Source organism: Rhodnius prolixus, unplaced genomic scaffold, assembly GCF_049639745.1.
Source record: "Rhodnius prolixus isolate KJV_2025 unplaced genomic scaffold, Rpr scaffold_10, whole genome shotgun sequence".
In the NCBI taxonomy this organism is placed as follows: Eukaryota; Metazoa; Arthropoda; class Insecta; order Hemiptera; family Reduviidae; genus Rhodnius; species Rhodnius prolixus.
Genome location: NW_027411615.1, coordinates 14,763,003 through 14,788,801, shown reverse-complemented (window position 1 = coordinate 14,788,801; position 25,799 = coordinate 14,763,003). Strand labels below are relative to the sequence as shown.

The 25,799-nt window shown below is 32.8% G+C and overlaps 1 protein-coding gene across 5 annotated transcripts in view; it reads right to left on the bottom strand.

Moving 5' to 3' along the window:
- The window catches only part of LOC141457119 (tachykinin-like peptides receptor 99D), a 470,553-nt gene that overhangs the window by 253,533 nt on the left and 191,221 nt on the right, over positions 1 to 25,799 (bottom strand). For 4 of the 5 annotated variants that reach the window (XR_012460203.1, XM_074133658.1, XM_074133659.1 and 1 more), the window contains one exon: positions 22,903 to 22,932. The exons of the other annotated variant lie outside the window; for it this stretch is intronic. The gene's annotated coding sequence lies outside the window, so the exon portion shown is untranslated. The remainder of the gene's footprint in view (positions 1 to 22,902; positions 22,933 to 25,799) is intronic. 5 annotated transcript variants of the gene reach the window in all.

Genomic DNA, 25,799 nt, shown 5'->3' with positions numbered 1-25,799 from the left:
GTAATTACAATTGAACAGATACAATAGACTAGTTACAACAAAAGAGTAAATACAATAAATATTGGGAAATTTCTTTAAACATCAAAAACCGTTAAACACAAAACACAGGAGAAACCAAATAACCCTTATGCACTAAATAACAAATAACCAAAAGATTTGAAGTAAATTTAAAAATACCCAACAATAATTATGTACAAAATTTGGATATCTATTTACTTTTTAATGACAAAATTGTAGCAGTTGGCCAAATTCGACGTGTCTGTCCTAAAGTTAACTGTGTTGTTCTGTTTTACTGTGTGGCACATTTCAAGAAAATTTCGCTTATACTGTTTTTTCCCCTATCGAGTACTGTCACATTCTGAAAGTCAAAGTTGTGTTTGTTGTCAATGTGGTGTCTGAGTAGCGCGGTGGAATTGTCATCTTTTTTGTCTTACAATCATACTGATGCTGGTATACCCTTGCCTTGAGATACTGACTTGTTTGGCCTATATAACAACTGTCACAATTCTGGCAATTTATTTTGTAAATTATGTTAGATAGTTTGTCTGTTTGAATTTTGCTCTTTGTTTTGGTGAAAAATTGTTTATTGGTGTTCCCCGATTTCCATGCGGGGATTATGTTGTAGCTGTGAAGTAGTTTGTTAATTTTCTCCGACAAGGTGTTAATGTAGGCCCTGAAGAGGACAATATATTTGTCGAAAAGTTGGCAAAAAGACGAGTTGTTTTATTTGACCGATTCCTCGCAAATCTTCCATCCTAAGTTTAACAATTTGCCGTCACGAAAACTATATATTTATACAGAAGACTTCAATGATTTTAAAATTGAAAAGGAGTAAATTCGTTTTCACCATTCGAAGTGAAACGTCTTAGATAGGTCAACAAAGGCAATAATCTTTGCTGAGACGGTTATCCATTGATGGCACAAAACTGTGGCTAAATGAAGACAAAGAGAGGTTAGGGAGGTAAGCATCAATAATCAGCTTTCCTAATTAATAATAATGACAGTTATTACGTTGCAAGCGTCATCCAAAGGTGAGTTTCTAATTACATACTTGAAAAGACAGCGGACAAAAAGAGCAGAACTTAACTCAAAGAGTGTGGAAAGAAGGGAATATTTATTTAGAATTTAGAAATGAACAAAATTTAATAAAGAAATAAAAAATAATTGAACATTAAAAAGTAGAGAAAAGATGCCGAAAGAAGTTAGTTAGATGAAATATTTAGGATGAGATAGAAAACAAAAAGATTCTGATCCAACTTCAATGTTTCACGTGCAATAATGATCCATTATGCAACCAGATCACGTTGCAATAACATTGTAACAATACGCTAGAAAAATAATGCAATAATATTAGCAGGACAAAAAAAATGTCACGAAAAGCTCATTTAATCTTTAAGGCTTTAGTGAATTCCAGCAAGGAGTTTTACTTGAAAAAATTTAAAAAAAATAATAACTTTAAAAATAAATGGGATTGCACATTACAAACGTATATTAGAAAAGTTTAACACTAAAAACAAAATAAAGAAAAATAACTTTAATAGGAAACTAAATGATATTTAGAAAAAATAATAAAAAATGCCAAACGGTGTATTATTTTAATGATTCCATTTTAGTTTTACAATTTCATAGCGCCAACCATTTTACCGCACGTAAAAAGTAAATAGCTGCAGAAAACCATTAACTTTTTTTTTATTAACAAATTGATGACTAAAACGATACATGAATGAATTCAGAACATTTATTTCAAGAAGTGGTGCATATACCGTCACGATTTAAATGGGTTAACATAATCAATTATTCTAAGCTAACTATTCTAGAAGTTGGTTAGTAAGATGATGAATGAAGTTTGGTTAAGGAGAAGAGTTGTTGAGAGAGCCAACAAGATCCGTCATGTTCCTAGAGCCAGTTAAGGAGAAAAAGGAATGTTAGAAGAAGATTTATTATGAGTAAAATATTCTGGTAACATTAAGAAAAAAAGAGAGTCGACAATAGTTATTTATTTAACAAGTGTGGAAAGTAGTACTTTTCCTCACGCGAGGCAGGGTTTGCACGCACGAGCGAGCGAAGCGAGTGCGAGTGCAAATTGCCGAGTGTGAGGAAAATACTTTACACTAGAGTTAAATATTATATTTTTTCTGCAACCATTTATTAACTAATAAAATTAAAAATTTCATTTTTACAGTCTACAAAAAGTAATTTATTTATTATAAACATTTATTGTTATATTACAATTATTTACATTACTTACGTATTTACATTACTTATTACATTTTCTGCTGTTTCTTTTATTGATGGAGGAGTGTTTTCTAAACAGGCATCACTAGAATCCATTTTAAATTTCTATAAGGTAACACTATAACCTTTTTAACTGTTATAATTAAAAATATCTAATTATTTATTAAAGTATTATTTTTATTTCTATATTCCTTTCAATTTTTATTTTATTTTTTAATATTCGTTTTTTAATTATTTAAATAAAATAAATTTAAATAAGCTTATTAGAGTTTTACAGAAAATATTTATGTTAATAACAAAACTTCTTATATCAAGGAAGCACAATAAAGTTTTTCCACACACTAGTGCGGAAAGTGACACTAATGGGAATTTCCCCCCACTAGTGTGGGAAGTTGGGCATTACACAGCTGATTTTAATAGAGTAATGAGAACTTCCCTACATGGTTGCAGAAAAAAGTTACTTTGGCGGAAGATATAAAAATTATACAGAATATTATTAATAAGAAAAAAATTATATTATAAATGATTCCTACAACTTAATTACAAAATTATTATAATAAAACTGAATAACATATAAATTGACAAGAATTAAGTACTCATTCGATACTGCAGTATTTTTTTTTAAAGTAAATATATTTGTATATCAAAAATTATTAAATGATTTCTTGTAAAAATTCGAAAATTGCGAAAACATGTTGCTTTAGTTTTGACTAATATTACAGATGGCCCGCATATAATTTACTTCTCCTTTATTAACGTTTTGCTGTTTCAATTTACGACCCCTGCAATAGTTATTGGTTTGAAATGTTTACTTATTCACAAATGATTTTTTTAATAGGAACATATTATATGTGTATGTTCTTTACAAGACACATTGTATTCAGATTGTTTTGCTGTTAATTTAAAGTTACAATACGTAAAATCAAGGATATGATTATTTTTTTTATTTATATATACAGGGTGACCAAAGTTATATGCTCCACCCACTTTTTTTTTAACGGCGGGAAATTTCGAAAAAATAAAAAACACGTATTTGATCATTTTTAGTCTAGTTGGATACCTTGCACCAGTTAAGTTCTCTCTGTAGAAGTATGGGCCGATTAGTTGATTTCCTATAACTCCACACTAAACGTTTGTAGAAAAAACAACCTGAACGTCCAATAACTCTAGCCTGCCTAGATCTTGACTTCGCCACTATAAGTGCAGCTACAAGCAAAGGCGTGGGAGTCCCAGAGTTTTGGCTTGCCTATCCGTTGGTTGTGCCCAGTTTGAATAGATTCTTTAAAAAAAATAACGTAATTTTGATAGTAAACTGAAATTCTTTTCCTCACAGTTTTGAAACAAGATGTAGCACTGTACGGAAAAGTAGTCTTACCAATTTACCAGTTGACCTGGCATCCCTGCGGGTACCCTGCCCACCAACATGAGAACTGCTACAGCACACAAATGCACGTAAATCTTGTAAAGATGTGAGGAACTAATTGAGTTTAGCATGTACCCACAGGTAAATTCTAGCTCATTATCATTCAGGAATGTTGTAGAGTAGAAGAGTTAAAGGCTATACGAGGGGGTACCCAAAAAAAACCGGAATTATTTTTTAAAAGCTATTTATTTACAAATTTTTTACAGAACAACCTTATCCCCTTCAAAATACTCTCCATTACAACTAATACATTTGTCCCACCGGTGCTTCCACTGTTCGAAACATTTTTTGTAGTCATCTTTAGAAATGGCTGACAGCTCCTTCTTCGTTTTTTTCTTGACCTCTTCAATGTTGTCAAATCGGTGACCTTTCATGCCCTTTTTCATGCGTGGAAATAAGAAAAAGTCGCACGGAGCCAGGTCAGGCGAGTAAGGTGCGTGGGGCAGCGGAACCATGCCATTTTTAGCCAAAAACTGTGTAACAGAGATGGCTGTGTGTGCAGGTGCATTGTCGTGGTGGAAGAACCAGTCTCCTGTTTGCCACAAATCGGGTCTTATTTGGCGAACACTATTGCGCAATCTTTTCTAAACTTCCAAATACAAGGTTTGATTGACGGTCTGACCTGGGGGGACAAACTCTGAATGGACTACGCCTTTGGCATCAAAAAAGCAAATCAGCATTGTTTTGATGTTTGACAAGTCAAGACTTGACGACATTTTTTTGGTCGGGGTGAAGATGACGTCTTCCATTGGCTCGACTGTTGCTTTGTTTCTGGGTCATAACCATAGCACCATGACTCATCACCAGTAATGACCTTTGACAGAAAGTCTGGATCAGTTTCAACCCGTTGTTTCAAAGCACGACATGTTTCAACTCGATGTTCTTTTTGATTGTCAGTCAGAACTCGAGGAACAAACTTGGCAGCAACCCTTTTCATCCCCAAATCTTCCGTTAAAATTCGCTGAACCGAGCTCCAAGATAACCCACTACTCTCTGACAGTTGATCAATTGTCTGTCGACGGTCTGTGAACACCAGCTCTCGAATTTTTTCAACATTTTCGTCGATTCGGGCAGTTGATGGACGTCCAGAACGAGGTTTGTCATCAATCGACATGTCGCCATTATTAAACCGAGTAAACCACTCATATACTTGAGTTTTTCCCATAGCGTCATCATTGTAAGCTGTTTTCAACATTAAAACACTTTTAGCAGCATTTTTGCCGTGTAGAAAACAAAATTTCAGAGCTGCACGTTGTTCACTTAAACTTGCCATCATAAAAAACGAAAAAAGAACAAAACAGCGCTGGTAAAAACAATCACTGCAGATGAACAGAACAAGCCAGGCAGACAACACAGGCAGGACTGAACTGGCAAGGAATTGCGCTGTACACGTCTAGCGGCAGAAATGCGTACTACATAAGCTCCATGCGCGGCAACGCAATTCCGGTTATTTTTGGGTACCCCCTCGTATTTAAGGCCACGTATAATTTGTATTAATATTTTACTTTTACATCTTTAATAAAGCGTAAATACGGAGACATTATTATTTAGCATTATCTTAGTTGTTACTACGATTAAGGACCATTAAAAGTCCTCTGAACATTCCAGGATTAAAACATGCATGGTAGAATGTTCTGAAATTGTTTTACAACAAGAGTATTTGCCTGGCAGCTGTGGAATCCCAAATAAAACGGGAAACCTCTCAAATTCCTTTTTCTTTTTATTTGTAGAAAAACAAAAAAATGCTGTATGGAATTTAATCTATCATAAATAAAACTATATATTTACTTTCCTTTCTCTTTTTGGAAAAGTTTTGTGATCATATCTTATTTCTGAAATAGAGTTTGCGTTTATAAAATATATAAATTATAATAATCGCACGATGGGGAAGGATTAGCCGAGTGGTTAGCGAATACTGGATTTCAACGTGAGGATCACCGGTTCGAATCCACCTACTGGATCTTACGTTTTTTTTTTTTTTTTTTACCTAGGAGCTACTAAGGAGGTTACTGTCTGGTGATGATCAGAGTTGTATGTAACGATAGAACATTGTCCGGAGGCCGGCAGTGCACCAAAAAGGGTTTCGGGTTTTAATATCCTCAGATGCTGACGCGACTCCTTAAATTAAAAACATCAATAATAATCGCCGTGAGAAACATTATATTTCGATTTAGTCTCACGGATTCAATTTAAAGTGCAGTTTCAAAATTTAAACTAAAGAAAACTGTTTGAATATATGTGGTACCAAAGAAGCCGAAAGTAATTAAGAGGAGTACAATCTTCAAGTTGTCCAATCACAAACAGAGTAGCAGATTAAGGTAAACGAGACAGTTTGCTAACTTCAATGTTGGGATTAAAGTTTAGATATTAGACTGTCCACTGATGTGTTCAAAAGTTTGTCACTAACAAAGAAGGATGAATCCATTTGATGTCCTTTCATTAAGAAAAGGATTCATTAAGATCCATAGAATCACCGTAGTTGGCAAAATGGTTACTCATGTTCAACATCAATAATTATCATTTACGAGATGTAGAAGGTTAAATTTTGGGATTTTCAAATTCGTTCAAATTTCAAACCTCTATATCTCTCTTTGTATTGTTGAGATTTCAATGAATTCTTTACCGAATTCTAGAGAAAAGTAAGCTGTACAACTGGTACAATTAGCAATGTTCTAGTGATAATAGGTAACGAGATATAGAAGGTTAAATTTTGGGCGTTTTGCAATTCCTTTAAATTTCAAACCTCTACATCTCTCTTTGTATTGTTCCGATTTAAATTATTTCTTTACCGAATTCTAGAGAAAAGTAAGCTGTACAACTGGTACAATTAGCAATGTTCTAGTGATAATAGGTAACGAGATATAGAAGGTTAAATTTTGGGCGTTTTGTAATTCCTTTAAATTTCAAACCTCTATATCTCTCTTTGTATTGTTCCGATTTTAATTATTTCTTTACCGAATTCTAGAGAAAAGTAAGCTGTACAACTGGTACAATTAGCAATGTTCTAGTGATAATAGGTAACGAGACATAGAAGGTTAAATTTTGGGCGTTTTGTAATTCCTTTAAATTTCAAACCTCTATATCTCTTTTTGTGTTGTTCCGATTTAAATTATTTCTTTACCGAATTCTAGAGAAAAGTAAGCTGTACAACTGGTACAATTAGCAATGTTCTAGTGATAATAGGTAACGAAGATTAAATTTTGGGCGTTTTGCAATTCCTTTAAATTTCAAACCTCTATTATCTCTCTTCGTGTTGTTCCGATTTTAATGGTTTCTTTACCGAATTATGGATAAAAGTTAGCTTTATAAGTGGTATAAATTGCAATATTCTAGAGATTATTGCTTATTATGAGATATAGAAGGTTAAAGTTTTGAGGTTTTAAACTTGGTTCAAATTTCAAACCTTTATGTCTCTCTTCGTTCTGTTGAAATTCAATTAATTCTTTAGCGAATTGTAGAGGAAAATTACCTCTATAACTGGTGTAAGTTTCAATGTTTTAGTTATAATAGTTAATGAGATATCCATATATTTAACCTTCCAAGGTTAAATTTTGGAGGCTTGCATATGCGTCTCTATTTGTACTGTTGAGAATTCATTGAATTCTTTACCGAATTTTAGCTAAATGGTACACAAATCAGCAATCAACTAATATCTCATTAATACTTCTTTGATATCATTTGAGTAGATCAATATTATATTACAGTCAATCTAAGTTACTTGGTGTGCTACTTGAACAAATCTTTTGTGAAGCTAGGATCTGTGAATTAGAATGAAGTGTTAATGAAATGTTGCGTACTTTCTGATTTTGTACTTTTTAGCGTTTAATCAACTATTATATTAAACTTTTAAACTCTAAGTTATTTTTAATAGAGATTACTATAATGGATGAGAGGATAAATTGAGAGCGTATCAAATTTTCAAATTTAGTTTACGCTTGAAGTAACCATTCAAGAACTCCTAAAACCCAAAAAGTAATTTTACGAAATTGTACTTTACAATGGAGTTTCAATGTTTATATTGGCTTTATTAGCCACCGTCGAAGCCAACAATAAGCTTTTTTAACAATCTCAGCCAACAGCCAGTTCTAATGTACTCGCTCCTATCGTTTCCTCTGCAAAGCTTTCTTTTGAATTGTAATTTCAATGAAGGAAACAGAGGTGAGAGTTTCATCTAAAGGGTAATTAAAATGCAATGTACAGTTTAATACGCTTAGAGGTTAAAGAAAATATTAAAGTTATAACTTGGAGAATTGATGTTTTAGTTAGGTGAGTGAATATATGATAATAGTTGGGTTTACACAAATAATTAGTGTGCCAGGAAATTTATTAAAAATAAATAATTCTAATCAAAAGCAGTTAGATAAAACACAGCAATGAAAAAACAATAACCATATCTTTTTGCATTAATAATAATCAAACAGGTTCGCCAAGCGACATGACACTTTGAATGATCTGCTGAGGCTTTTGATCAGACCAAGTTATCCACCAACTTCCTGCAATTAATTACTAAGCTTCTGTCATGAAGTTAGTTGAGAAACTTTATCAATAAATACTAACATCAATTCGCACGAATGATTTCAAAGAATGAATGAAGAAATTATTTGTAGCGCATAAAAAAGTGATAATTATCTAAAACTGATCCATCATTAAATAGTAGTCCCAGATTTAATTAGTATTGCACTTTTATATAAGTATATCAAGAGCACTGAGTGCAGTTTGCATTCAGTTAGCATGCACTGAGTGCAGTTTGCATAGTTTTTTAAAAAAAGACAGATTTGTTCGCATTTGTCTTTTATCAAACTCCTTTACAAAAAGTTATGTACACTGGTCAAAAAAAGTATTCGTACACTAAGTTTTCTTACTTTATCTTCTGAACATTTGTTTCTAGGATGACTACTTGTTCAGCACTGAAATCGAAGATAGTAACAATGAATTTAATGCACTCATTTTCTGTTATAAACATAAAGAATTGATTAAAAAGCAGAAAAATAAAACCCTATTTAAAATTCATGGTTTTGTTTGGAGCGAAAAATTCGAAAATTGAAATGTTCTTCCAGAAAAGAGCTCATAACCAATTTAAAGAAATCATGGGCAGAAATCACATCTCAAGAGACACCAAACCTGGTGGAATCTATGCCAAGGAGGCTTCAGGCAATAACAAATGCAAAGGGATTGCTTACAAAATGATAGGTCTTTAGTTTTGCGTTAATTATATAATATTCAGACTGAGTGTATGAATACTTATTTTGCATACAATAAATTATTTTTCTGCTTTTTACTCAATTCTTTATGTTTATAAAAGAAAATGAGAGCATTAAATTCATTGTTACTATCTTCGATTTCAGTGCTGAAGAAATAGTCATCCTAGAAACAAAAGTTCAGTAGATAAAGTAAAAATACTTAGTGTATGAATACTTTTTTTGACCACTGCACGTATAAGTGTTGATTAAACGACAAAAAGGTTGATTAAACGTGAACCTCTATCTTTATTATTCATTGAACAAAAATTTTGTTAGTTTTAATGATTCAGCAAAAAAGTAAAATAATTTTTGTAACTTAGAGTAGCACAAACTTCGTAATAGAGGTTCAAAATACACAGGAATCATTTACAGATTGTAGGTAATGAGTACTGAAAACGGATTAGAATGGATAGAAAAAACATGCTTCAAATCTTCTCTTTGTTTATTATAATTGAACAAAGTTATTTGAAATCTAAGTTATTTAATATTTTCTAATTGAAAGTTTACAACTTACCTTAAAACCTAAAAGCGGTCAACTGTTACAAATTGCGATTGATTTTCTCAAGAAAAAAACACAATCTGAGATGAACAGCAGAAGAATTTCATAGATCCTTCCCTTTTCTGCTAGTGTGAGCGATTGCATGTTTATTTTGTGGTCCTTATCGGGGTTTTGAGCGTTTGCCCTTTGCTAGAAGGGGTAGATAGATAATTTCATATGTTACTTTTTCGAAAACTCATCCATCTTCAGGTGTGGAAGAGTTCGTCATGCACAACCAAGAATCTCTCATCCTTTCTTTTACTCACTCCTATCTTCCTATTGTCTTGGCTTTAAACGGTTCCATCCCTATCATTTTCACGTCTATTTCGAGATTATTATCCCAAATTACTCTTCTTCTTTCTCAGTGCCTTTTTGGTCCCTCTCTACTCTGTGTTTCTCCATCTTAGCTACCACTCTAAGAACTAAGCAACTCTTGATTCTTTTAATGACAATTCACTTCTGACCTTAGTATTGCCACCTGCTCGCACTTAGTCTATTTTTTAAGTTTATTTTAATCTTGTTTTTAATCTCTTTTCCAAACCTTGAAGGTGGCTATGATCCGATATTTTCAAAGCCTCTGACGTGGGTTTACTTTCCTTTCTCTCTTTGGAAAAGTTTTGTGATTATATCTTATTTTCGAAAAAGAGTTTGCGTTTATAAAACATATAAATAATAATAATCACAGGATAGGAAAGGATTAGTGCGTTTATAAAACATATAAATAATAATAATCACAGGATAGGAAAGGATTAGCCGAGTGGTTAGCGAATACTGGATTTCAACGCGAAGATCACCGGTTCAAATCCAGCTGCTGCGCCCTTAGATTTTATATTCCCAGGAGCTTCTTCATCACCTGTACAGACGAAAAGTGTTGTCTGTAACCGCAGAATACTGTGCGGAGGCCGGCAGTGCACTGAAAAGGGCTCCGGGCTCCAATGAACTCAGATGTTGATGGGCCATAAATCATTAAAATAATAATACAGTAAGGCATTCTGAGAGATAAGTTAATATCAACTTATTCGTCAGCACTTACGAGTTTCGGTAGGAGCAAGTGAAGTGAGTATTCATATATTTACACCTAATCAGGTTAGACCAATCACTTATAAGTAGTTTGTTAATCTAAAAGTACTGGAGAATACAATGAAATGCAGTAGTTAATCAAACTAGCAAACAGAGAATTTAAAATTTTCCAAATTATCTAGAATGTGTGCAGTTTTTCTTTTACTTTCCTCGGCATTGCGGTAGATGGTTACTGCCAATAATTGTGGAAGATGTCGAAAACGGAACAGATTGAAGGAAACACCTTTTTTCAGCCAGTGGCTAACAAAATGTCCATTTGGTCAGCGGTGGTGTTTAGATGTTAATGGCCGGTCTGATGGAAAGAGACAGAGGCACTGAAATAATACCAACAACTGGTGGCTGAATGTGTTCGCTGGCAGATTGAACCTTATCAATAGAACGCACCTTCCATTCGCACAATGCTCGCATTTCAAACACATACAATATTTCCATATTCCCTTCTAATTCAATACAAACCTGACTTATAGTTTACTAAAAACCTTTCCTAACATTAAATTAATATTTTTTCATCTTTCAACATTATAATTGTAGCATTATGCTCTCAATTTTTTTTTTTTTTTAATGTTTATTTTTTTTCTTAATTCTCTACAAATAATAAATAGTAATTTTTATTCATTTTAAGATCCCTTGAGTCCGAAAAAGTTGCTTTTACAAAACTGCTTTTTTGTGCTTGAGAACGAACAGCGCAACTCAAAAACAGAAATTTGCAGGAATCTTAGACACGACATTTCGAATTGATGACCACCAGGAGTTCCCAGTAATCCATTTATGGATAGAAAAACTGCCACAACTTAAGGTGCCACATTACTAAATGGATTTTCCTGTACGAGTAATTGAACGTAATTGAAAATTTTCTCGAAAACAGTTCCTAAGATTTTGTTAAAACCTTGATATTCTAATTGCGCACATGTAGTTTTGTAAACGTTAATTTGAAAAAACAATGTTTGTATTTAAATGCTTAGAAAGATAAATGTGAATGTATTCAAAATACTTTTACGCTTCGATGGTGTTAAATTAAAAAATACTTTAGTTTTCTTACTTCTGAGAGACGACACATTGGAATTCTCAAGCATACTGAAGAGAATAGAGACTAACAAATGATTTCGCATGCTATTAAGACTACTCGGGAAACGATCTAAACTTACATTTTAAAACAAATTTACTTTGTAGAAAACTGACTATGCCTATGGAAATGGATCTATGGATTCATTCATGTGGAGTTCAGCTAAACATTCCATTCTTACTGAATCCAATTCCACACAATCAAAAATACTTCGAAAAATCACCAATAATACTTCTTATTATCTCTCCAATTAAACTTTACATAAATGATTTATCAATTCCCTTCGTGTTCGAGGTGATCAAATGCAGCTATCATAGATTTCCCAACTTCTTATTCTATCATCACAATCCTCTTGTACAACAGCTTTCAGGCCTAACCTTATCCAATACTCACCTGAGACAAGTGAAGCCTCCAGTGGCCTCATGTTTCACTCAATCCGACGCCAAGAAGTGTTACCACTGAGTATCTTCTTCAAATGTTACTCTGCCATTTTATTCTAGCATCATATTTGGTTGTTGTAAATTTTACAGTTGATAATAAATAAGTGGATGACAAAAAAAGAAGAAAAAGAAATTGCTTCTTAAGATAGTTCTGGAGGAGAGGCTTCTTTTGCGTAGTTTAGTACTTTACCGTAGTTTTTTTTTTTTTTTTTTTTTTTTAACCTTTATTTAGATTTTTACCACTGCACAGAAACAAATGCAACAAGCAAAACAGATGGTCGATAATAGTGTGCTGATAGGCTAGGCCAACAAGCACACATTGACATGTCTGACATGAGCGACGGCCATCCAGCGATAGCAGTCGTAATATGCCATATAGCAGGAGAATCACGACTGTCTCACTAGATAGCCGACGCTACATTCGCAGATGGTCGCGAGGCCACCGACGCCTCAACCGTCGTGGAGGATTAGTTGGGAGGGTGGAGGTTGAGAGGGCTTGGACTAAAGGATTCATGTGAGAGGATAGTTGGGAATGGAATTTTATGTAGCGGGATTTGGCGAGGACAGAGACGAAGGGGATTTTAAGGTCATTGTGGATAGTATGGTTAGAGACGTAGAAAGGAGCATTGACAAGGGTACGAAGGATTTTGGATTGAAGGGATTGGATACGATGAAGGTTCGAGTGTTTGGCTGTCCCGTACAGTTCTATTCCATATGTCCATATAGGGGCTAGTAATGTGTAGTACAGCTGTCTTTTGTTACGTAGCGTCAGTTTTGAACGTTTGTCTAGTAATTTTTTTAATAGTTTATATCTGTTATTTAACTCAGTTCGTTTTAGTCGAGTATGAGGATTCCAGGTTAGTCGTTTGTCGAGGTGAAGTCCAAGGTAACGTACTTTTGTAACGGTAGGAAGAGCAATATGGTTGAAATATATGGAAGGAAGGGTTTTCCGGTTTAGTGTGAAGACTATATGTTTGGATTTTTGTTGATTTACCTTAATTCTCCACTTTCGTAGCCAGGGTTCTAGGATATTAATATGGGATTGAAGATGGCGAGTTGCCATGACAGGATCATTGTCAGACGATAAAATGGCCGTGTCATCAGCGAAGGTAAAGGTAGCAGTATTTGGATGCAGTGGAAGGTCAGCAGTGTAAATTGTATAGAGGAGGGGTGCGAGAATACTCCCTTGTGGGACACCGGCAAGAATAGGATATATAGGAGAAAAAGAAGTGCCTTCTACAACCATGAAATATCGATCAGCAAGGTATGATTTTAAGATGAGGTAGTAGGTTGAAGGAAGGATGCCCTTAAGTTTCCACAGAAGACCCGGATGCCATACCCGATCAAATGCTTGAGAAATGTCTAGGAAGGCTCCCGGGCAATACTGTCTCCGCTCAAGGGAGGTTGCGACGGTGTCAACAACTCTGTGAGCCTGGTGGATGGTAGAGTGGTAACTACGAAAGCCAAATTGATGGTGAGGAATTAAATTGAGAGGAGTTAAAATAGATTGGAGACGGAATAGTAAAAGTTTCTCGAACATTTTCCCTAGAAGCGGAAGTAGACTAATAGGTCGATAAGAGGAAGGAGAATGAGTTGGTTTGTTGGGTTTATGGATCAGACGGATTGAGGAGAATTTCCAAAGAGTGGGAAAGTGAGTAGTTCTAAGGATAGCATTGTACAAGGATGTTAGGAATACAATGGCCTTGGTTGGGAGCTGGAGAAGGATGCGGGTGGTTATTAGGTCGTATCCAGGACTTTTTTTCCTGGGGAGATTTTGTATTAACTGTTGAACTTCTTTAGGAGTGAATGCTTTGGGTGGTAAAGAAAGGGGAACTGGGATATCAAGTTCTTCATTTATAGTGGCACTGTGATGAGGATCCTCAATATCAGGATGAGGTACAAAAACTTGGGAGAGGTGTTGGGCAAAGCAGAGTGCTTTATCCTCGTAGGATTTAGCCCATGACCCGTCTGTACGTTGAAGTGGATGAGATAATCTCGCTACACAAAACTCCACTCAAATCTACACAGTCATTACAACAACCCTCTGATCCACAACATGTCCACTACAACACTTCCTTCAAATCCACAACGAAGACTAAAGCAGCGGTGGCCACGTGACCATCTCAACATAACGCCGACCTCCTAGGATGGATGCTGTGTTAGCTTTCCATCACTGGATGGTCGTCGTTCACTCCACTTACGCCACTTGGCGCACATGTATTTGCGCCATTTCCTTACCCTCATCCCTTTTGCTTGTTGTATCTATTACAGTTGCAAAATAAATAAACAAATAAAAAAATTATTAGATTTCATTTTTTTTTGTGATTTTCACAGAAAACTTAATTGAAAAATTACAAAACATTAATAATAGCAATAATAATAATAAAATCCATGCAGATTGATTGTATGAAGGTTCTGAGCCACTTTGTCATTTATCTTAACATCAAACAGCCATTTAAAAAATATTTAGTCGGAACAAAGTGGCCATTCACGGCTACAATCCCGTTTAAGTTATTTATTCTCTTTCTATTAACTATTTGTAATAGAATAGATCCAGACTGTCTGTAACAAGACTGCAGGTAAGTCCACTTTTGATCCAGTCTCGGTAATGGTAATGGTGATTTATAGCTGCTTTGACAGCTGTGCCTTTCTGAACTTAGGCTTAGCAAGGTCTACCTCAGGCCAACACTGTCAAACACTCTGAAGTATTCTTTAGACAGGTTCTATTTTTACCTTTCTATAACTTTACATCGATCAATGATGACTCCTTTTGACTGCAATGAATTTTTTTTTATTTTATTTATTTGAAAGCCGGTTTTGTGCCTAAATATGATTCCGTCGCCCATACCCAAAAGGTTCTTTCTTTATTGAACTTAAAACAAACAAAATAATGACTAATTTTACCGTACTTATAAACTGAGCGTAAACAAAACCCTAATTAAAAACCATAATCCTTTACATTCATAATATAATATAACTGAACGTTTAAACAAGAAGGGATTATTTTTCCTTTTAAGAAATATACAAACCGCTTAGCGTTTCATAAATCACTTGACATAAACTGTACAAACAAAACTTGCTGGGAGCAGAGAATTTGAATAAAATGCATGAAAGCACCAGGTTAGAACTTTAAGAGCTAACTCAAGTCCTTAGTTTCATTGAGAGTTATTCATCCGTACCGGCAATTAAAAAAAAAAAAAAATTCTAAAGCGAATTGATTAAAACCTTTATAATACCTTTATAATATAATGTATAATTCGAAATATTTTTGTCTGAGACTGTTTTTCTTTTATATTTCTGCAATTTATTGTTATATCTTTCTAAAAATTGTTTTTGTTAATTTCAAAATACAATATTTTATCGATTCAATAGTAAATAAATGATAAAATTTCTTGAGTTCAATTATGATTTTGTTATTACTTGTCTTAGTTTATTTTATATATTTGTATACACAACTCTATTTTGTAATGATGTTTATTGTATATTACAATAAATAAATAAATATATTTGGTTCAATTTGAGAAATAAAATCTCAAGTTTAGATTTTCTTTACACAATTCAGCTTTTCCGAGCTTTATTTTAATCCACTTAGGAAAATGCACAACAACTGTTGTGCAGGCGAAAATTTTCTTTACAGATTTAAAAGAATCTAAAGAATTGAAGCAACAGGAGAATCGTTCTTTTTTAAAAATAATTTTCCATCAGCTAACAAGAGAACTTAGATTAATAATCTCGAGTTTTTTTTATTGTCTGAATGTCCTAGTTTAAAGAATACAATTGAAATCGAATCTAGGTAAAGAGATTACAGTAAAAAAGATCAAGGGAAAAGCGACGAGGAAAAGAAAATTATAGAATAAAAGAAGATTGGCAGCACAACACGTGACTATTCCTCCATCTTCCTTGAACATTAATTTAAAATTATGAGCCTCGGGCAAGGATTCTTGCCACCAAATAAATCACGAGGTCCATTTGTCGTTGATGTTTATTGCCGTTGTCATTATACAATAATACAACCTGCAATGGAATCTCTAATAAATTTTCCTAGAGAAATTGCCATTTTGTTTAAAAGATTTTTGAATCTTTTTGGAGGTGCGGGGAGGTCACTAGGGAGTCTAAAGGTTGAAAGCTCATTGCACTAAAACTAAATAACTTTTAATTTAAAGTTTTACTTAGGCAAAAAGATTTAAGGCACTTCTGTCCATTAAGGCTTTTATCTAAAGTATCATTTCTTATATTGTTATATTGTACCACCTTATCACTTATCAGAGTGAAACAATAAATAATGTCCATATGCCTTCTGTGTGTAGTACATCTGAAGTGAGCTTCAAAGACGTATTGGTCAACTTCATATTCTCCAATATTTCCAAATGACGCCACTTTATTTTATATTTTCTAAAATCATTACTTTTTTGCAATAAAAATGTTATTACTCAGTAAGTTTTAGTCCGAATTCGATTCTGATGACACGGTTAGAAAGACAGATAAATTTTCTAAAAATTGATACCATTTCGAAGCATAAGTTATTCTCCAAACAGCCTCAATCTTCCTCCGAATGCTGGAAAAATAAAAGTAATCGAAATTTTTAAGAAAACTCATTAGGTCCTTATGTGTGATCATTATCAGACTTAGGTGCTGGCACTTTTTATAAAAGTTTCCTTGTCTAAATGAGCTTTCAAACGGTATATCATTTTCCAGGAACTCTTTTATCTTCGTATGAGAAATTACGTTTATTTTACGCCAGAAAAACGTGTTCACGAGCACTCAATAATGTTAGTTTATCAAGTTGTTTAATTCATTGAAAACTCTTTTTAGATGGACCTAGTAGTCAATTTTTAAAGTAGATTATCTTAAAATAAGGGAAGTTAAAGGTTACAAATTGCACTTTCAAAATTTACTTCTAATCTCTCTGAAATATTTGAGAAAATGTTAGGAAATATTTTAAACACCATCCGGATACCGTCAGTGAACTGGGAAAAAAGGTGTTGGGCGCTGTTGATTTCAGATGTAGGCGACATGTTTTAAAGTAAAAATAGAAAAAAAAAAAATTGATCTGTTTTCGGATTGATTTTGACAGTTTCGCCATGATGAATTGATTTATAAATAGATTAACATTAAAGAAGTATAAATCGCAATCAATCACTAACGGACAAAACATAATGTTACATAGATTCCTGGATAGCGAACTTTAACCTAGAAAGCTGCACTACCGTGTCTTATTAATGACGTAGTGATTATAGAACTCCAACTCTTAATGAAGCCAGAAAGTTTAGGGAGCATGAAAGTTGGCCCTAAATCTAAGGTAGGAAGTTGTTAGCACTAACTAGGCGATGGAATTCAGCGGATGCTTGTAGCAGAGATGTTCACTGATCAATATATTGGGAATTGGAAGTATCTCCAGGCTGGATTTCCACTTCTCAGCAAAACTTATCACCAGATATTCTTCTCACAACGGTGTTACTTTACACTCGCATGTTTCCTTTACTTGGAATTTTATGTAAATGTTATTTTCTTCTGGGAATCAAAAGAATCGAAAAATTATACTAAACAAATAAATTACTTAAAGTACTTTTTGCAAAAATAAATCTGTTATGTTTTGGCAAACAGTCTAGTTCAAAACTTTACAAACTTATTAAAATTAATAACAAAGTATCAAAGGTGCTGTATCTAAAAAACAAACGTAAATTCGGTACATGTTTAAATTTCTTCTCAATTCGATGCGTAAAAAATAATATTTCAAGAGATAGCGTAATTAAAATTTAGCATTAAAAAAAGTACCTGTTAAGAAGGATCTTACACGCAATAAGTAAAGTGATTCAGGAAATGATATTGCAGACGGATATATAATTTTAATGGAGCTTTTAATTTGCACAACATCCTGATAGAACATTGGAAACGTTACTGATATTTCCGATCCTTTTTAATCTTCTTGTATTGTCAATTACACGCGGGAAATCAGTTTGAAACGATCATTCTTCCTCATTAGTATAATTACTCTCAGAAGAAAACAACTGGAGGTAGCGGTTTTATGCTGTCTTTTGCTGGAAATATTGACGGTACAAAAATGTTAATTAGTTTAACAATTTTTGATAATTATACTAAACATATGATTCTTAAAATTGACAAGATTTGAAATGAGTCCTTTCTTGTTCATTTTCAATGTGTTTTCATTGCATGATTCACAGTTTGATAAAAACAAATTAGTAAAATTTACATTAATTTAAACGCAAATAGTCGCATTTCGAAATTTCACATCTACTTTATTTCGACCTTGTATAACTGGCAAAAGAAGACAATTTGGCTTTCCGATTTCCCAGTCGATTTCTATGTGGAATGTTGATAGTAACAAGTTTTGATATTACTTTTTGTGTTTTGCAAGAAAGAAGGACCTTGTCTTTTAAAAAGCCAAAATTAAGAAACTTCCAACTGATCGCTTTTTTTCCAATTAAAAAAAGAAAGCTATTTTTAATTTTAAAAGATCTCTTTATAATTTTTTACTTATTTATTTATTTACTCTGTTTATGCCGCTAGGCTTACAGATGGAGTTGGCTACAAATGGAAAATTACATAAATAAATAAATACATTTTCCTGCAACCATGTAGGAATGTTCTCATTACTCAATTAAAATCAGCTGTGTAATGCCCAACTTCCCACACTAGTGGGGGGAAATTCCCATTAGTGTCACTTTCCGCACAAGTGAGTGGAAAAACTTTATTGTGCTTCCTTGATATAAGAAGTTTTGTTATTAACATAAATATTTTCTGTAAAACTCTAATAAGCTTATTTAAATTTATTTTATTTAAATAATTAAAAAACGAATATTAAAATAAAATAAAAATTGAAAGGAATATAGAAATAAAAATAATACTTTAATAAATAATTAGATATTTTTAATTATAACAGTTAAAAAGGTTATAGTGTTACCTTATAGAAATTTAAAATGGATTCTAGTGATGCCTGTTTAGAAAACACTCCTCCATCAATAAAAGAAACAGCAGAAAATGTAATAAGTAATGTAAATACGTAAGTAATGTAAATAATTGTAATATAACAATAAATGTTAATAATAAATAAATTACTTTTTGTAGACTGTAAAAATGAAATTTTTAATTTTATTAGTTAATAAATGGTTGCAGAAAAAATATAATATTTAACTCTAGTGTAAAGTATTTTCCTCACACTCGGCAATTTGCACTTGCACTCGCATCGTTTCGCTCGCTCGTGCGTGCAAACCCTGCCTCGCGTGAGGAAAAGTACTACTTTCCACACTTGTTAAATAAATAACTATTGTTATAATTACTACAAAATTAATTAAAGTAAAAATAAACATATATGAAATTAAGATACTTTTTTTACCTAACAAAATAATCGTAGTGGAGAGGGGAGCACATTTGAACAGAATTTACATTTTCTGTAACTGAGTGCACGGAATCGTATTATTGAACCTTTTTATTTTGTTTTCTACAACTGTCAAGTCTTCTTAACAGATCTGTATTAATAAACAGTTGGTACTTTACATACATATCTATATTTTTTAATTTAAAAATTTTGTGTCAATGTTAATATCTGCCCCACTGGTGGGGTAGCTTTGAACACAATATAAAATAGAAAGAAATGATATTACTTTACTCTGGATCTACCTTCTATCAGTTATTTCTCTCACTACTACATTACTTTCTCTTTTAAACCACTGCTAGTTCGGGATGTTGTACCCGAAGTGATGGGTTTAGGAAGTTTGAACAAAATATTCGGTTTGTTGCGCTTCTTAATGTAGGTTCGGACCACTTTTGCCCTTCTTTGCGATTAAACAAAAAAAAGTCACAAACTTGCAGGTCGGTAGGGCGGCACATTTTAACTGTGATGTTGAAATGTGCCTCTCTCCTACCGTAAAAGAAAATATAATCCCTTTTTGCAAGCAAATAGACTTTTGTAAATACTAGGTTTAAAAATACGAATTCCAAATGTTAATATGGGCTAACAATATTTACACCTTGTCCACTACAATTTTAACAATACACTTCCAAAGATGCAACAAAAATTTTACTTCCACCTTACAAAATAAAACATTCCTCAATTCTGACTTTACTAAAAATGAAAACGAAGGGAAACTCTGTCAATTATACAACAGGTCTACCACCAAAATATGGAGAAAATTACCAATCATAAATGTTTTAAACATTTAGCGGGAAAAATAAACTGTTCAAAGGTGCCCCCCTCTCCCCTGCTTATGCACATAAATTAAAACAAGTAAAAAACGCAGAGCTACAAATAAAGGTGTTAAATAAAGAGAGAGAAATTTTTTGAATTTACATTAATAATAATAATGAGCCACTAACATTAATATAATGACATTTTTAATTTAAAACTTTAGGTACAAAACAGGTATAGGTATATCCTTTATTTTCTCTTCAGACGTATTAGTTGAAAACTTAATAATGAAATAAATTTATCATAGTCTGAGATTGCAGAAAAATGCTTTTCTAAATATTTCATTAAAAAGTGAAATAAGCAATTTACCTAGTACGTGCAATTTTTTCTGAGTTCTTCTTCTTTTAAAGCAAATCGAAACACAGAGGATAAAATCGCAAAAATACAAAAATGTGGTACATAAAGAGTGGAAGCTGATAGTTAAAACAGATTTCTATAAAGTATGAAGTTCAGCTAGGCAAAAGCTCAATAAAAAATATTCAAGTTCCTAATCACGATCAAATTTAAATTTGTGTGACGGGAAATTCACAAATTCTCTCAAGTTAAGAAATGTAGGTAATATCTTATTTGTTATTCACAAAAAGAAATTATTTCACAAATGTCTAGAGCATGTTCTGCATTGATATTAACTGTGGAACGTTTTTAAAATGATCTTAACGTCCTCCACTCACAATGTACGTAATTGTGTTCAGCGACCATAACACCAAATCTGCTTACTTTTATTGAAAGGTAAGGAGATCAGAGTAGAACATGTTTTTACAGAAATCATGGCTGAGGTATTTAGCAGATTAGAAAGAAAAGAACTGAAAATCGTCCATGGAGAGGAAAGATTTTTCAGAATTAAAGGACAAAAAGTGTTTCATTGGCTGTCGATTACTTTTTAGATGGATTTTTTAAACCCATATCCGGTCACATAGGGTCAATTCATTTTACAAGTTTTCATTTTTCAGTCACATTTTTCTCACCACCTTCAAATTGCCTCTAAATTCCGAAGTTAGGTTAAAATTTTAGTTTTGAACAGGGAGTGGCGAACTTTTTAAATGTCTGTGAGCAAATTTTTGTAATTTTCACATTTTAAACACTGTACTGAAACTTATGGAAGTGTAGGGCTCTACCAAACGTTCTAATTATCACCGACTACAAACACTTCAATCCAAAATTCTTCGCAGAATCACTAATGCTCCATTTTGAGTTTCTAACCAGACCATCTTCAAAGATCTTAATGTTCCTTTTCTAATCACATCCCGTACATACAAACAATTTCATCTCTGTCCCCACTACAATCCATTAATCCAAGAACTTTCTTCCCAATCCATTCCTAGGAATCCAAATAGAAGACTGAGACGCCGGTAGCAAAGAGATCTAATGATGGAATCAAATGGATTTATAATATTTTCTTAGTCAATTTGTAAATATGTAAATATCCCTCACTCTGCTCATTCAGTCAAACTCTCAGCGCTATTACTTTGTCATTTACTCGCAACTCAAGTTGCTCACCATTCCTTATCACATTCACAATCTATCGCCTGCATATTTCTCATTCCTCACTTCTGGACAATATCTCGGAGGGTTGTCAGTGGACAACTGCTCCACACTTGTGCTCATCTCTCCCCTTCATCACATTTACTAGATGCAAGTTTATGCAGTTCTAAATTATCCAATAAATAAATTTAAAACAAATTCACATTTTGAAATAATGGTTTGACAGATTAAATTTTACAATGAGAAAAAAGAGTAAATATTTTTTTCTAAAAATGACAATATTTTCACATTATTATAAAACTATTTATAGAAATATGTAATCAAGCTACAAGAGAAACTATATAACTAAATTTTGTAAACAAAACTAGTCTAGTATACTGTAAATTAAACTTTGGGCAACAGCCAAAGATTCCAATATCTACAGAATCCCATCTTTTTAATCAAAAACACTCCGTTCGAATCACTAAAGCTTCTTACTTCATTTCTAACTCCATCTTACACCGAAATCTACTTGGTCCCTACGTTTCTGAAGCTACAAAACCCCGCTACGTCAAGTTACAAGTCTCAGTTTTTTCACAACCTAACCATCTAGTTTTCTCAATTTACCGCATTGCCAGGAGGAAATCGGTCGAGACAATTTAAGCGACGATGGTCACATGAATTTAATGGAGTAAGTGCCTGAGCATAATAGCGTAATGTTATTCTTTGAGAGTTTCACCATTGGGTGAATTCTCCCCCTCATCATGCTGTTCACGAATTCATACATAATTATAATGTTGTATCAGCTTCACTTGTCGCAGAAATGCAATGCATTTGCAAAAATAAATACTGTTGAAAAAGACAAAAATGCCCAAAGTTATGGAAGAGAGGTATTAATAACAGTGTAAGACCCAATCTTAGTGCAAAGATTCTTTTGTAAGTTCCATTTTTTTAACTGTAACTTGCTTTCCTAACTTCGAGGCAGCTGGACTCGAACCCAGGCTTTCAGTGGAGAGTCCAGCGTGTTACCCACTGTACTTAGCTCTTCCCTTATGTTATTATTAATGTTAACTGTAGTTATTCTATTCATGGAAATATTGAACCAAACATAAGTCAGTCATTTATAAATTTAAAAAGTTCTAAGTTAATGGCTTCCCAGAATGCTGAAGAATGCCTAACTATTACTTTTCGAATAAATATTCAATATCTATCTTACCTATTTAACTTCTTAACGTCCTAATGTACTCTGAAACAATACAAGAAAGAAGGTTACTCTTATTTATTTACAGAAACTAAAAAAACAAAAAATGACGAAATTTTTACTTTAAGTTTTCTTCATACACTAATTTTTACCCCATTTTGGCTTCAGTTTACATACTTTTATCAGAGATAATCATTTTATCGTCCCAAGAGTCCAAGAAAACGAATAATGAAAAATTGTAAAGAAATTCTATCTGTAACTAAAACCGCTTGTAACTCAAGCTCTGTAATTCAATAATGCATTAAGTTATGTTTAATAGTGTTCAAACAGTAATAACAATAGATTCTATATTGTCTTTCACATATAATCCTCCATCATTTTTTCCGCTTTGTTTTGTTTTAATAATTCAGTTAATACAATAATGGAGTTCTCTACTCAGACATAGATGGATGTAGCCTGTCGACAAGTAATACTAAATACTAAAAACATGGACTGAGTTTACGTGATTGATAACTTCGCATATATATATAGATATAATATATAAACCCACAAACGCACGTCACTTGCTAAAGTTTTACAATATGTTTTTGCGTTTAATCTAATTAAATTTTATTGAATCGATTTGTGCAAACAAAGATAAATAAAGCTAAATACCACAAAGTTTATTCAATAAAATAGCACTACCGCTCTAACGATTAATTTCAAATTTGGAATGTTTAATTTCAATTCGTACTATAAAAAGTACTACAAAAACTGAAAAATCATTACTGTAAACCAGTATTTCCGGCTAGTTGGTTTCTTTTCCAAAAAGCTGATCTCTGCGTCCCACGTCAGCTCCAGTTCGAAATATCAAATTTGAACTTACTATGTTTTTCCTGTTTTGCGTGAAACAAAAACAAAAAAAAATCAGGGCAACTCAAAATGATAAAAACAATGATAAAATGCAATAAATAAATACAATATTTGCAATACAAATAAAAAATAAATAAAACTTTAAGCTTTAAAATCAATTTGTACTAATGCCTGATGCAGTAAACATTAATCAACAGTAGAGGAGAGTACTTAAAAAGAAAATAAAGAAAAATATTTGAACACCTGAAAGTTTTCCCAAAAGTGTGGAAACTTACCCACATTTGTTTCCATTAAAGAAATAGAGAAAACTTAGAAAACTACTCGAACTATATTAAGAATTGTGAGTTCTGTTTGTAAATCTACACTTGAATTCCTTTTAACTGAAGTGTAGCTACCTTTTTAGACGGTAAAAGTTGTAAAAAACAAACTTTTGAATGATTCTTAGTTTAATGTTGGCAATTATCTTCTATTTACAAATTTTTTAGATCCCTTGGAAAGTAGAATTACAAAAGAAGCAACAGCTTGTTAGTACTAAACAGTTCGGCTTAATGCATTGATTGCCTCATAGAAACCAGGATAAAGTTAAGTCCAGCGGTAATCAAAGTAAAATATTCTAACAGAACAATTTATAATCAAATATAATAATAATAATAATAATAATAATAATAACAATAATAGTGTTTTATTTATATCAATAATACCCAGATAAAATAAAAGTGAACAAAGAAAAAATACTTTTCAGCAAGGATAAAAATCCGTCTGCCGAGTTGCTACATCAAAAACACAACAAAATAATACACCATGTTACAGCGAAATAATCACAAGTAATTTAAAAAACTAACCTAAAAATCAATTAATAATTCACTGAAATTCCTCCATAATCAGTCTTCTATACAATAGCGCTGCCTTTAAATATTTACTTAAGTGGTCCCAATTTTTCCCGTTAAGAAAAAGAACGACATCCTCCTGTGCTAACTTTTTGCCTCCCAGATATTGCAATCTATAAGGAACCAGGATGGGGCATATCCCAATAAAGTGGAAAATGTCTTCAATCTCAGATAGATTACACAGGATACACTCTTGCCCAGACTCCGTACAAAAAGGCCTGTAGTTAAGGTACAACGATTCAGATAAGTTGTGCCTCAGAAAATGTCCTGTTACGGGGACATAATCTACCTCGTATAGCAGTCTGGGGATACAGTTTATGAAAATGTCCCATTCTAGCACGCGACATCATGTTCTCTTTCTCTTGTTGTTGCACTACCGAAATCAATGTATTCAACGAGGTTTCCCCAGTTAATAAATTTTCCATTTGGGAGTACGGTGTCTGCAATTGGGAGCCTATTTTTGCCCATTCTTCCCACCATAGAACTTTATTGGCAATTACTTGTTTGGCTACTTTTTTGGGAAGTCTTTGATCCGGGAGTTTGAGAACTTTCAAAATATACTTCAAATGTAATTTGAGCGTGAAAGTAAACATTGTATGTAATCCTGACTCTAAGTTGATGATATAATTTGATACATTACCAGGGAGTCTGAACAACTTTTTTTATAAAAAAAAATAAACTCTGTAATTTCTCCAACGTGTCATATCGTTTTTATAATCAAATATTGTAAAGTTTAAAGAGTGAACTACTAACTTATTGGCTTGGGAAATGAAGTGAAATCCTCAAAAGCGCAAAATAAAGGGAAAAACAATGGAAATAGTATTGTTCGTAACAGCAGTACTGAGGATAATGTTTGCACTCAGATTTAAACATAAAAACAGGCCAAAATGAAGTAAAATCTTTATTTATTAAATTTGGGGGTAATTAAAACATTAAATTTACTATCTACTGATTAGAATTAGTTCTTGGTTGATTTCGCAGCGATGATAGTTCAACACTTAACAGAAGTAGATAAAAAATTGTTAAAAATACAGAAATCGCGAAAATACAGTAAAGGCTATTTTTGGGCACAATAAGCCTCTTGTGGCTGCCATGCCGTGGGGCTTTTCTAAGGCTTTACGTCCAACTAACAAACATACTTTACTATAAATTTCTCATATTAACCATTAAATA